The sequence below is a fragment of the Syzygium oleosum genome, unplaced genomic scaffold (assembly GCF_021117445.2).
Source record: "Syzygium oleosum isolate NSW1041296 unplaced genomic scaffold, Sole_v2.1 Sole_v2.24, whole genome shotgun sequence".
In the NCBI taxonomy this organism is placed as follows: Eukaryota; Viridiplantae; Streptophyta; class Magnoliopsida; order Myrtales; family Myrtaceae; genus Syzygium; species Syzygium oleosum.
Window position 1 is genome coordinate 557,981 of NW_026607508.1, and position 12,433 is coordinate 570,413.

At 39.5% G+C, this 12,433-nt stretch overlaps 1 long non-coding RNA gene and 1 pseudogene across 1 annotated transcript; both read left to right on the forward strand.

Moving 5' to 3' along the window:
• Window positions 1–958: 958 nt before the first annotated feature.
• Window positions 959–3,595, forward strand: LOC130134839 (uncharacterized). Its single transcript, XR_008814334.1, has 3 exons — window positions 959–1,077; window positions 1,811–2,922; window positions 3,509–3,595. It is a non-coding gene; the product is annotated as an uncharacterized LOC130134839 (long non-coding RNA).
• A 4,771-nt stretch (window positions 3,596–8,366) lies between these two features.
• The window catches only part of LOC115661516 (tRNA-specific adenosine deaminase TAD2-like), a 111,373-nt pseudogene continuing 107,306 nt past the window's right edge, over window positions 8,367–12,433 (forward strand).

Sequence of the window (12,433 nt, forward strand, 5' to 3'; positions counted from 1 at the left end):
ATTCAAGCGTGCATATGTCCAATACATACGATTCTAAAAACAAAAGGGAATCTAATCAAAATAGCGAACCGAATGGTTTTTGTGCTTCTTGTAATATTAACCTTCTTTCTAAACTTGGGACCTTTTAATGATGTGCATAATAGAGTATTGCATCTCTATTAGTAGAGGAGCTGAGGATTCGGCGAGAAGATTTTCTCTTTTTAATTTGCTTTCAATATTACTTCTGTTGCCTTCACCATTCTTCTTTTTCCCTAATTTTGATGGGGTGTCTATGCAATATGTTGTGATATTTTTCTGTGACATTCCGAATTTTGATTCATTTTTTGGGATTTATAAAACGTGCATTTTGTCAATGCGCTTATAGTTAAATCTCGCCCAGAACTGATCACTCTCGGGTTATTTTTAAATTTGAGATTTGGCTAGAATCGCATTCGATTGAATTTGACCGTTATTTAGAGCCCGAACTTTGGTGTCGAATTTCTCGGAGTTTCGTGACGAATTTAATTGGACGGTGTCGATATTAATGTAGCCAGCCTCGAGATTGCCTAGAATTGGTGAAAAGTGAAATTTGTACTGAGTACGGATTTTGACTAATAGACCTCCCTCTAGATTTATTTTAATGGTGGTTTTTGGCCTTTTCTCTTAATAATAATTTGAGATTTTATGGGCCGTTGGATCGTTTTCGGGATTAAACATGAACTGTCGGATCGCACTCAATTTATATTTGACTTTTCTCTCTCTCTCTATCTCCTCTGCCCGGCAACGTCCCCTCCCCCTACACTGCGAACGTTTCCCCCCTGCCATGCAGGAGAATGTGCCTATTTCTGACAAATTTAATGAGGGTCGACTTCTATGGTACACTGCTTGTCATAAATGAAGCCCTCCATTTCCTCGCGTCTTTTTCTTTGATCTTAAATCATATGGAATGCTCTTCCTTTGACTAAGCGAGAGAGACAAAAAGAAAGGGAACCAGAAGGCGTCGCGCAGCAGCAGGGAGGGCAGAGTCGCGCGAGGGGCAGAGGTCAGAGTCGCCCGGAGAATCCTTTACCCATCCGAGAGGCCCGCGGTTTGAGGCCGGTCCGTTAGTTCACTATCTCGGTTTCTTGTCTTGTATGTTTGGTTGATTAGATTTAGTGCGTCTTCTTTGGGCCGGAAGTTTGGTAGCCGGAAAACGAGATTTGGTTGTCGGTTTTAAGTTTTAATGGCCAAAACGGTGATCGGGATAGGCGGCCGGCGGTCCGGTGACGGTCAAAGTAGGTAGCGTTGTTTCGGGGACCGGATGTGTGATTGATGGTCGGAGGACATTCCTCCGGCGAAGCAAAAAGGAGACGTTCGAGAGAACAGATTCTAACTTAACGGGGTGTCAAATATGCATTTTGGCCGTATGCTCGAAATGGTTTGCTGCATATTCTAGCAAAACCGAGCTGCAATGAAACAAAAAAAAAAAGTAATTAAAACAATAAAAAAAGAAAATAAAAAGTGGCCAGTTCCTGGGTGGAATTGGGAACTAGCAGGTTCGTTTGGTTCCCGGTTCCAAAACAGGATAGGCCGATCACCCCCTAGTCATTTGCTGTTAAAATTGAGAATGAAGCTTAATCAGGAGGTGAACTCGGTGAGCGGAAGCTAGGTTTAGATTTTGAGAGTTATTTCTTGCTCTGAAATGTAATACTCCACGTGTTCGACTTGTTCTGCCACTGCCAGTAGTGTTTATTACATGAGTTCGCCTTTGCTTTCTGAACTTGCTCTATTAAGACAATTAAGCATTTCGTTTTGGGCCTTTGATTTTAACTTTATGATTTGATCTTTGAAGGTTCGGACCAGAGATTACCCAACCGGTATGTATTCTCAGAGGAACTACGGTAATTGGACCGGTCAAGGTCCTGAGGCTGAGGCGCCAGCTGCCTTCCCTCCTCCAACTTCCAACTTGCGGCAACTTATTAGGATGTATGGTCATGATAATGGGGAATAATGGTCCAAAGGCTCCTCCTAGTGTCCCATATCTCAATTATCAAGAGCATTATTCTTTGCATGGAATCCAAAAGTCCCACCTCTTTCCAACTCCCTCACTTCCTCCTCCCCCCACATACTGGCCCCCACGCCCAATCAATTCGCAGCCTCAGCAGCCTAATTGTCCACTCTTCAATCAAAATTCAGGCCTCATTACTTCATTTCCTGCGAAAACTTTCACTCAAACTTTCACTCAGTCATTGGCTCCCCAGCAAATCCAATCAACTGGTGAAACAAACTCCTTAACATTGCAGCAGAAGAGAAAAGAGAAGAAAATGCAGAGGAAGAGGAACATAAAAGAGGCAAAAGTTAAGGGGATATATTGCCCGACCATTCAGCGGAAGGCAAAGGATAAGGAAAAGAGGAAGAGGCTGAGGAAGCAAAAAGAGGCCGAGGAAGCAAAAAGAGGCCAAAACTAAGAAGAATATGTACTATGAGGACGTAAGTCCTTTGTCAGAGTTGTTGGTGGCTGAAGATGATGTTAAATTGGATATCGATATCAACACAGGAGGGATGTCTATGCAAATTCCGGATATATCGTCAAAGAGGATTAGTGTTGAACCTTCCCAAAACATATGCAATGGCGTGTCCGAATGCTTAGATACAGATACGCCATTTGACTCCCTTGCAAATGCATATGACCTGAGACGACAAAGGAGAATACCTATAAAGTTGGCCCAGTGGAATGTTTTGTAATGACAAAGGGTTAATGGAATTGCAACCATAGAAATAGTGGGTCGTTTGTTGGATAAGAATCCATTCAGAAGTTTTCTTCGTCAAGGATGTGGTGCCTATCTTGAGATGGTGGCTACAGTTAAACAAGACTGATACTATGTATGGTTGCTTGAGTGGAGCGGTGCTCAGCCATATAATGGTTGCTATGAATAGGTGTAGAATTTGCCTGGTAAACAAAAGGTAGAGTTTCTGATGCCTGTCTTTTCCTTTGGCCAGTTTTCAGATGTCCTGTTTATCATATGTAGTTGTCCTCTAGACTGGGTATTCGTAGATTGCCATTTGAGAAATGGGAAGTCATGTCCTTGGTTAAGGAAAATGACAAGTAGTGTCTTAATCGTAGATATTCCATTGGTTAGACTCATTAGAGAGAAATATCTTCTTCCTTGATCCCTATTGTGAATTACTAAAGATATATTTCAATTTATATGCTTTTTGATCGAGCAATTCTCCAATTTTAGCTCTTCAGTTACAAATATATCAAGAGATTGATTAGACCATGACCTTTTCATACCTCTTAGATAATTAATACGCTTTGGAAACTCATTACATACAGAAAAGATGGTCTTGAAATAATTTGTCTTCAGAATGATAAAGTCAATTTGGTGCCTGTTTCTTCTTTGTTTAGTAGAACCCTATTACATGAATATCATTTCTCTTTGCCTTTTTGACCCCTCCTTTTTCCATTCATTTGCTGTCTATGACATTGTGGAATCTATGATTTGTTAAGGTATTATATGTATTCTAAATGCTAACGTTTGGTTTTCAGCTCCAAAGCCTCACAGGCCATGGGTTACTCAGGCTTCTCATTGGATCTGCATGCATTGATTCTTTCTGTGAGTCCTCTCATGCCCGTGCACAACTTGGTAAGACCTTTGAACTTATGATTCCTTGCTTTCTTGACATCATGTACAGCATCTACAGTATGATGATGCACCTCTGATGCATATTGAATAATCAGTTGCTTGTGCATATTACAAGACAGCTGCATGGTGTGACCTTTCTATACTATAGCCTGTTAACAACATAATGGCATGTGTTAGGGCTCTATGGCAATGTTTCTTGCTGTGGCACTATGATATGATGCTCATGCTAAGATTGAGTATACGTATAGCTGTAGATTTCCTTGCATGATGGTAGTCAATCACAACGAGGACACTATAGAGGTCTTCAAGATGAAGTTAGGCGATATCCTTGGTCTTCATTCCTGATTCTTGGTTTATTCTGATCATATTGTTCATTGTTCTTATTCCTGTTAGTTTTTTTTTTTTTTGGTAAGGGTAAGGTATATATTACTTTCAAATCACCAAATACAAAGGAAAGCAAGAGACTAACCAAGTTCCAAAGGGACTATACAAATCCAAGGGAACACGGAAAGCTCAACCACAAAAAGATAAAGGAAGCAAGGAAAAGCTATACGAAGGAAGGCCAAACCAGCCCAATTAAGAAAAAAATGGAAGGTGATAGCCCCCAACTCCTTTGTAATCTCCTATTCAAGGCCAAACCAGCCCACTTCCTGTTAGTTAATCTCTTCATTTGACTATAACCTAAGTCAAACTTGCAGTTCAAGGGAGTTCCCATTCTTGTGGTGAATTCATCGCAAACTAATTGAACTATAGTATTCTGACTCTTTGTACTGCATGTAGAGTGCAAATAGGTATGTGACATCATTGGTGGTGATTCTAGCATAATGAGATTCTCTCCTGTTTCTGTGACGGCAGAAACCGTTAATGCTAATTATTTTGTCTCAAGAAGTTAAAACATTTCATAACCATAATTTGTTCAGACAGCGCCTTATGGATAAAGATATGTATGAATGTTATTGACGATGATTAGCATTCTATTCTTTAGTAAGAGGATGTAGTTAATCATGTAGCAATCCATAAATTGTCTTCAAATGATTCAGTGTACTCTGACTGACAATCCATGTGCCATTTACTGCTTTTCCAAACACAGAATTTCATCAAGGGACCGAGAAAGGAAGCATGATGAATGTCCAGATCAGGTCTTTTCCGGATATTTATTTCTTTATTGAGGGTTGCAGCTGTGATCACAAGCCCATTTCATGCTTTTAACTTGATTATCAGATTGTTAAGATAATTTATGGCATAACCCTGTCTAGGCATCGCTTTTCTGATGCTAATTTATGTCACCAACATAATATGTAATCTGGCTTGATATTTGTTATGAGTTTTTTGAACTTTGAGGCAAATTTAGGCGTGCTATTGATGTGTCCGAGTTTCGTAGTTCTGGACTATATCAGGTGCAATCCTTGATGATTGTAAAAGAGGTAAATGATTCGCATATGATTACTACCATCAAGTGTAGTACGATAACTGTAATGAAGAATCTTCGCATTTGCGGAGATTGTCATTCCCAATTAAACTTATTGCAAAGATTGTTGATCGTGAGATCGTTGTGAGAGATTCCAGCCACTTTCATCACTTCAGGTGGCATTTGCTCGTGGGGATTATTGGTAGCAAGGGCGTGAGGTTATTTCTCCTGTCATGAACCTGTTAGCATCCTGAGTTTGCTCATTGTGTTAAGCATTGATGATAGTAGAGCAGCTACACGAGCACTATTCAATATGGGCTTACTTTTATTGTTGACGTAATAGACAGTGAATTCATGTGGAATCCATGGCTTTTTTTATCAGCTTTGGTTAGTTTAGGAGGGTAAGGGAGTTCAAGTATTTCTCAGCTGTATGAGCTTGTGGAAAGTTGGAGACCTGGGAGGAAATCTTGCTTTGGATGGCATTGCCATCCATTGGCTCCATTCAGGGATTTCTGTCACTTAGCTTATAGCTTTGGTCTCACCAGAAAAAAAGAATCTATTCACACGTAGGGTATCCCTTCCGCAGAATTAGATCAAGTGAAAAAACCCAGAGCATTGGAAATAGATACTTTCCATCTAATAGAATTTGTATTTCGACCAAAAAAAAATCTATTAGAATTTGGGACGTTCAGAGAGAAGGAAGTACTGCTTGATAAAAGAAGGAAAAATGACACAAACAGTCCATGAACTTTAGCTCAATGTGTAATTTGGTCCCTGAGCTTTTAATTTTTTAATATAATTCTTGAATTTTAATTCAATGTGCAATGTGATCCCCGAACTTTTAATTTGTTCAATGTCATTCTTGAACTTTTGGTACATGTTCAATTCAGTCCCTGAATTTGAGCAGTCTTTTCCATTAATTCAAGTTCAGGGACTGAATTGAACATGTACCAAAAGTTCAGGGATAATATTGAATAAATTAAAAGTTCGAGGACTACATTACACATTAGGTTAATGTTCAGAGACTACATTGAACAAATTAAAATTTTATGGACCAAATTATATATTGAGCCAAAATTTAGGAATCGTTTGTGTCATTATCCCATAAAAGAAAAGAAAAGAAACCCACCCAAACAAAAAAAAGGTTCCTGCCTTGCCTCCTCTTTTTCGATTGGAATTGAAAGTTGGTCCTTTTCTGAAATGTCCCATCAACTCTTCTCCTCCGGCCCTCTATTAAATTCTTAGAGCCTCTTCGCCTCTTTATTAGGTCCATGAGATATAACAAAAGCTTCTTCCATCTCTGGATGAAATTCAACTTCACCAAATGTTTCAACAAATTTGCTGGATCTCTTCAACAAATCGACAGTAGCAAGTGAGGTTAGTTTAATTGTGGTGCCAAAGTTAGTACTCTCATGTTCTTTGTCTTATTCAAGTTGAGCCGATGTTAGTGTTAGAAACCGGTAGTCATAAAGCACAATAAAATCTTAATGGTCTAGCACAGTTGATCAGTTGTCAATGCTCGCTAATGTATTGCACGAGAAGTGGAAACTATTTCTTTTAATAGTGATTAGTCAACTCTTCATATTGCAGTTTTCACTATCCTAAGAGGTCTGTCTCCCTAAGAGTTCTTTTGCCTTTCCTGTGGATTATTTTGTGTTGTGTGGGGTTGAAATCCATAACTCTTGTGCCATATATTTTCTCGCGTCTTGCTAATATGTGGCTTGGGCTCGCAATTGCCTGAGTCTTCCTGACCACAATGGAGAACTAGTCTTGTTCGTATTGAAGATGAATTTCACAATACCTCTACCAGTAATATTCTAGCACTACCTTGTAGGGATTCCTTTTTTCTATGGATGAAAGTTGGACCTTAGAGTACATTTTAATTCACAGTCCTGACGATGCATACTTGAACTTAGTTTGCTTGCTGTAGGTTTCAGGTTGTGCTTACCAAGCTTAACACTTTCCACAAATGGAAGTTACATTAGAAGCTGGGTGTGCATTAAGAGAAGATTATGGTTTTTTGTCCGACTACTCATGTTCTTTGGCCTCCCTAAACTTGCACATTATGTCAAGACTGGAGAGTTGTCTCCCAAAATGTCTGCATAAACTGGTTAGAATTTTTCTTCTTCTGTTTTACTCTGGACACGAAATGCTAACACTCCTTGCCCTTGAGTTACTTTTCATCTTGCTGTTATGTTTAGAAAGCATGAATTCCATCTGGCCTCATTTGAAGAACTAGTTTTGTTTCGAGGTTATAGGTATAAACTTTGAAGAACTGACTCTTTTGACATCTGGTCATGAATGTTGTAATTCTTTGACTGTTAGAAAGTACTGTTGTAATATGTAGGGTAAAACAGAGATGTCATTTGTTTACATGTGAATATGATTGATATCCAAGAGGTCTAGACTCGTCATCCTTTAGAGCCGTGTCACGTTGTGATTTGATTCCCAATAAAGCTTTCTTAATATTCATTACTTGCTAGCTTGTATCAGATGTTTATAACATAGCATATGGGTAGGGCTATGTGATGTCTTTCTTCACTCCCACTCTTTCAATGAAGTCTTCACAGAAAAGTCATATAGATTTATTTTGTCTTTTGCAGTGTAGAAATGATAAAAGAGGTTTCACTGGAGAGTGATTCGGCTATTTTCACTCGTGGCCTCTACTCTGCAAGAAATAGAACGAGAAGCATGTTCTTTGTGAGGTACGTGTAGAAGATTTTCTTTGTGAGATGCAACAACCTTGGCTGTGTCTGTGGTTGATGTTCTTTGATATATGTTTTACACTGTTTATTTTCTTCTATTATCTCTCTTGACTTCATTTTTGCGTATATACCCTATGGAATTACCTATAGGCCCAAATCGCAGTGGCAGTCAACCTCTGTGACAGAGGCATGGGCAAGTGCTGCTTGAGAGTTTCTCCGAATATCTCCCATGAGAGTTCTCTTACCTGACGTGAACAACCACTTCCGGTTGGGGAAGCTGCAGGTGAAGGAATGACTCACTATGGGAGCGAGAGGTTGATGTTTTTGTTGTTGCTTGCAGCGCTAGGAGTAACTGGCTTGGCAGAGAGAACACGGACCTTTGTTACCCTGGGAGCACAAGAACAGTAGTCTTCCCACTCGTCATTGTTTTCAACTTGCTTTTCGTTTCATGGAATATGTATTACAATCATTGATAAATCAATAGGAACTAGTTGAAATTGGAAAGTAAATATAAAATCAATTTGGAAGAACATAAAAATTTCATTATTATCAGATTTTTTTTAAGGGTAATCACGCTACAATAAATTTTCGTCCGTTTTATTACGTACAAGTACCGCGACTTTTTCTTTTCCAATTGAGTATCTGAACTGTCAAAATATAGCTCAACATGGTGACTTGTTTACTCAGAAAAGAATGATGCACATTGCTATATATAGGAGTGCCAACTCAATTTAAAATGGGCAAATTTTTTTTAATCTTAAAACGGTTCTTATTATTTATTTTTTTCCCTTCCATCCTCTTCCATGCTCAGCCGTCGTCCAAACCGTACAACGCCCCATCGCTCCCGCCTGTTAATGCTACGAGGCCATCGCCGTGCCGTTGTTGTCGTCCGCCGCACAGGGGCTTGCGACCATCTCTCTCCCTATCCCCAAACCTCCGCGACCTCCCCTTGAGGTTTCCGCCTCGAGTCCCGAGGTCTCGCAACCTCGAATCTGAGAGGTCGGAACCTCAGCTAGCCACAGTTTATAATTTAAGGATTATTAGTAACGCGGGAAAAAGTCGGTATTATGGTAGGCATAGTTTAAAATTTTTGCTGGTATATTAATCCAAGAAAAAAGAAATTGTAGAGTGTATTTACCTCAAAAATTGTTGAAGGTGTGTGTCCTCCTCTTCCGTCTCCCTTTCTTAGTGCGACTCTCTCTGCGGTGTGCGTCCTTGGCTCGAATCCCTTCGTGGTTTTTCTTCTTCTTCTTCTTCTTTGTTATTCTGATCTCGGTGACCCACCACATGTCCGAGTTTCTTAGGCCCTTTTTATATGATGATTTTGAGTTGATGATGTTTGGGGGGTGTTTAGATTTGTGTAATGGGATTGATTCTATGGAGATGGCTAGAATTTGGAGTTATATGTAATTGTAGTGGCTGCTATGATTGGCCCGCTAGGTGTTCGTTAAAATTCCCCAGAGAAAATTGAGTTGAATATCTCACTGAATAATCATCTTTTGTGAATGGATACTAGAGATGACGACAGTGTATTAGAGATGATGTGGAGAGGACCTTGAACGAGCAGAGAATTACAGATTCTGTACCTACACTCGTGTTGCACAGTGTCCTGCTTTATTCCTGGTCTGAACTCAATTTGTGGGAGGGCTTGTCAAGCTGTGGACCTCTGAGTCCATGATCAATTTTTGTATTGGTGTGTGACGACATACTGCTAGGTTGGTGCATCAACTATACTCTATATCAGGCTGTGAATCACATTGAACCACAATTTTCCCATTTGAGCAGTTTATGCTAGTGTTGTCCAGAGAATTCTATGGTCTCCTAGTGAACATGCGTGCTCACTCGAGGGCATGTGCTCAAAAGAATCCTTGTTTTACCTGGTCATCTATCAAAACACTTTGGTAAGGATAGTCCTACATACTTTTTTGGAAAATGACTTCTACCTATAAAATTAAGAAGTTATTTTCCTTATTTTTAAGCTTGGTATTTTCTGGTCAACTGAAGTCATTTTTCTTTGACCTACTTATTTTCCCATACCAAACACTTTGAAAAATGGAAAAAGAAGTTTTCTAGTAAACTATTTTCCTTTAAACAAAAAGAGCCTAAGTCAAAATCAAGTTTCGTCTTTCCAAACTACCCTTTGATTATGGCAGAAATATAATTGGTCTTTCAGAATCACATACTTCATAAATAATTACCAATTTTCATCTATGCATGACCACCTAATTATGCACACATGCATCCCCTTTAACCTTTTTTTTCTTTTCACTAAATCCCCGTTAACCCGGTTAACTATATATCCTAAAATAAATTTCTGTAATTTTTTCTTCTATTTATTCTTTTTCTTTGTTTTTAATTCTTTCTCTCCACCTTCTTTCTTTGATTTCCTATTATAAGCTCCTTCCTTTCCTTCACCATAGGCAAATTTCACCATCGACACCACCTACAATACCACGACTGCTCATCTTTCATCCGACACCAGCGAGCTGTGATGAGTGGAAGATTGCCACCTGCCGATGGAGGTGACAAACAGAAGAAGTTCTTCTTCCTAAAACAGCCTAGCTACTGAAGGTGACTGAGACTGGCAAGGGGAGGCGACGCACTACCACCAACAACCAAAGCCATGGAAACTGATAACGTAGATTCGGGTGAACAATTCTCTCCTGAGGTTCTGGGTTTTATGCAGCTTGCTATAGATCAGGTAATGCCTGGCACAGCCGAATTGTATTAAGTTGATGTGATACTTGGGCTGAAATGTGAACGATTCGTTTGGTGCTATAATTGCGCGGGAATTTGAAGAATGTATAGTTGACTTTTGTACAAGAGACATTGAATAAGTGTTTCTTCATAAGTGTTGTCTGTGGATGCTTCATAGTGAATCCATTGGTAATCGACACTACACGCTGCAAAATCAGCAACAATTTCTAGAAGGTATAGCTTTTATTTCTTCGTTTCTGTAGGTGGCAATTTATTGAAAGAAGTAGGTGAAGTCTAGGTTCAAAGGGAAAACAAATGAGGGAGAGTGAAACAAAGGGAAGTAGGGTGTACATGGGTTGGTTCAGCCCCTTTCTCAGATGAAAAACTGAGCCAATCCGGGTGCTGTAGGTTGGGAGAGAGAGAGAGAGAGAGAGAGAGAGAGAGAGAGAGGGTGCTTTTGAGGTGTCTAGGAAATGTGGATGTGTAGTATGTGCCTATCATAAAGATGTGCAGTGGGTGATAGGTTTGCCAGGACAATTGAATTATGAGAAACTTTGACCACTGGGATAGGACTCTGTCGCCGAGTTTCATTAGGCGCTTGAAGAGGCAAAACCATAGAGGGATGAAGAAGGTGCAATGAGACGGCAAGCCACAATGTGCTTTTGAGGTGTCTAGGAAATGTGGATGTGTAGTATGTGCCTATCATAAAGATGTGCAGTGGGTGATAGGTTTTCCCGGACAATTGAATTATGAGAAACTTTGACCGCTGGGATAGGACTCTGTTGCCAAGTTTCATGAGGCGCTTGAAGAGGCAAAACCATAGAGGAATGAAGAAGGTGCAATTCGGCAAGCCACAGGGTGCTTTTGAGGTGTCTAGGAAATGTGGATGTGTAGTATGTGCCTATCATAAAGATGTGCAGTGGGTGATAGGTTTGCCAGGACAATTGAATTATGAGAAACTTTGATCACTAAGATAGCACTCTGTCGCCAAGTTTCATGAGGCGCTTGAAGAGGCAAAACCATAGAGGAATGAAGAAGGTGCAATTAGATGGCAAGCCACAGGGAGAGGTTGCTTGACAGTCAAGTCCTTTTGCCACTTGTAGACTTTGGCACCTAGGGAGAATTGAAAACGAAATTTACTTGGAGTGTGAGCATAATATGAACATCGGTTGTGCCCATGGATAACTGGTTAGGTTTTTTCTTGGGCCTTGTGGCCTGTGTATATGTAAAAGAAAAAGAGAAAAACAGAGTTTACATAAGTTATTCAGTAGAATAGAGGCAAAATCACAAAAGCTGATTGCCAATTATGATTTCTGAGGGCTTCACAACGGTTTTATGGATCTCTCTTTCTCGTCATGTGCCATAATATTTGTGAAGGAAAATGGCCCAGAAGCTAAAACTCAAGGAAGCTTCTTGAATGTTTGAGTGAAACCTCATTAATGGAAAGAAAAGCTTCTGAGGTACCCATGATAGGACACACTAGAATCAACAACATGTAGTTTCTCAATTTTGTTCTTGTTTTAGCTGTACTGTTGTTAGAGCCATATCAGTTTAACCGTTAGGTAGGATTTGCATCTGTATTACTGGATGAGTATGGGGTGATAATCATTGCTTGGAAGTTAGTGACCAGTATCTTGTACAGGACCTGCAAGATCTTGATCATATAAGTATGGGACATGCATTTGTTCCGTTAGTAACTGTATATTGATACTGAAATATTACTACTGCTGGCAACGTGATGCTGATTTCCTCTTGAATTTGGCTTTATGCATGCATGCATGCATGAAAGAATTTCTGACTCTTATTCTTATAATTTTTCTCCTAACAAGTAACAAGATCTATTTGCTTTTCTTATATAAGGCAAAGCTTCCATTGGACAGCCTTGAAGTTCCAGTTGGGTAAGATACTGATTGTCTGTAACTAGGTGCATTTCATATATGTTACTTCATTTTCTAATTAATATGATTAGTATTTCAGTCTTATTAGTGAATGATTTCAGATTGGACTCTTTGATTGAA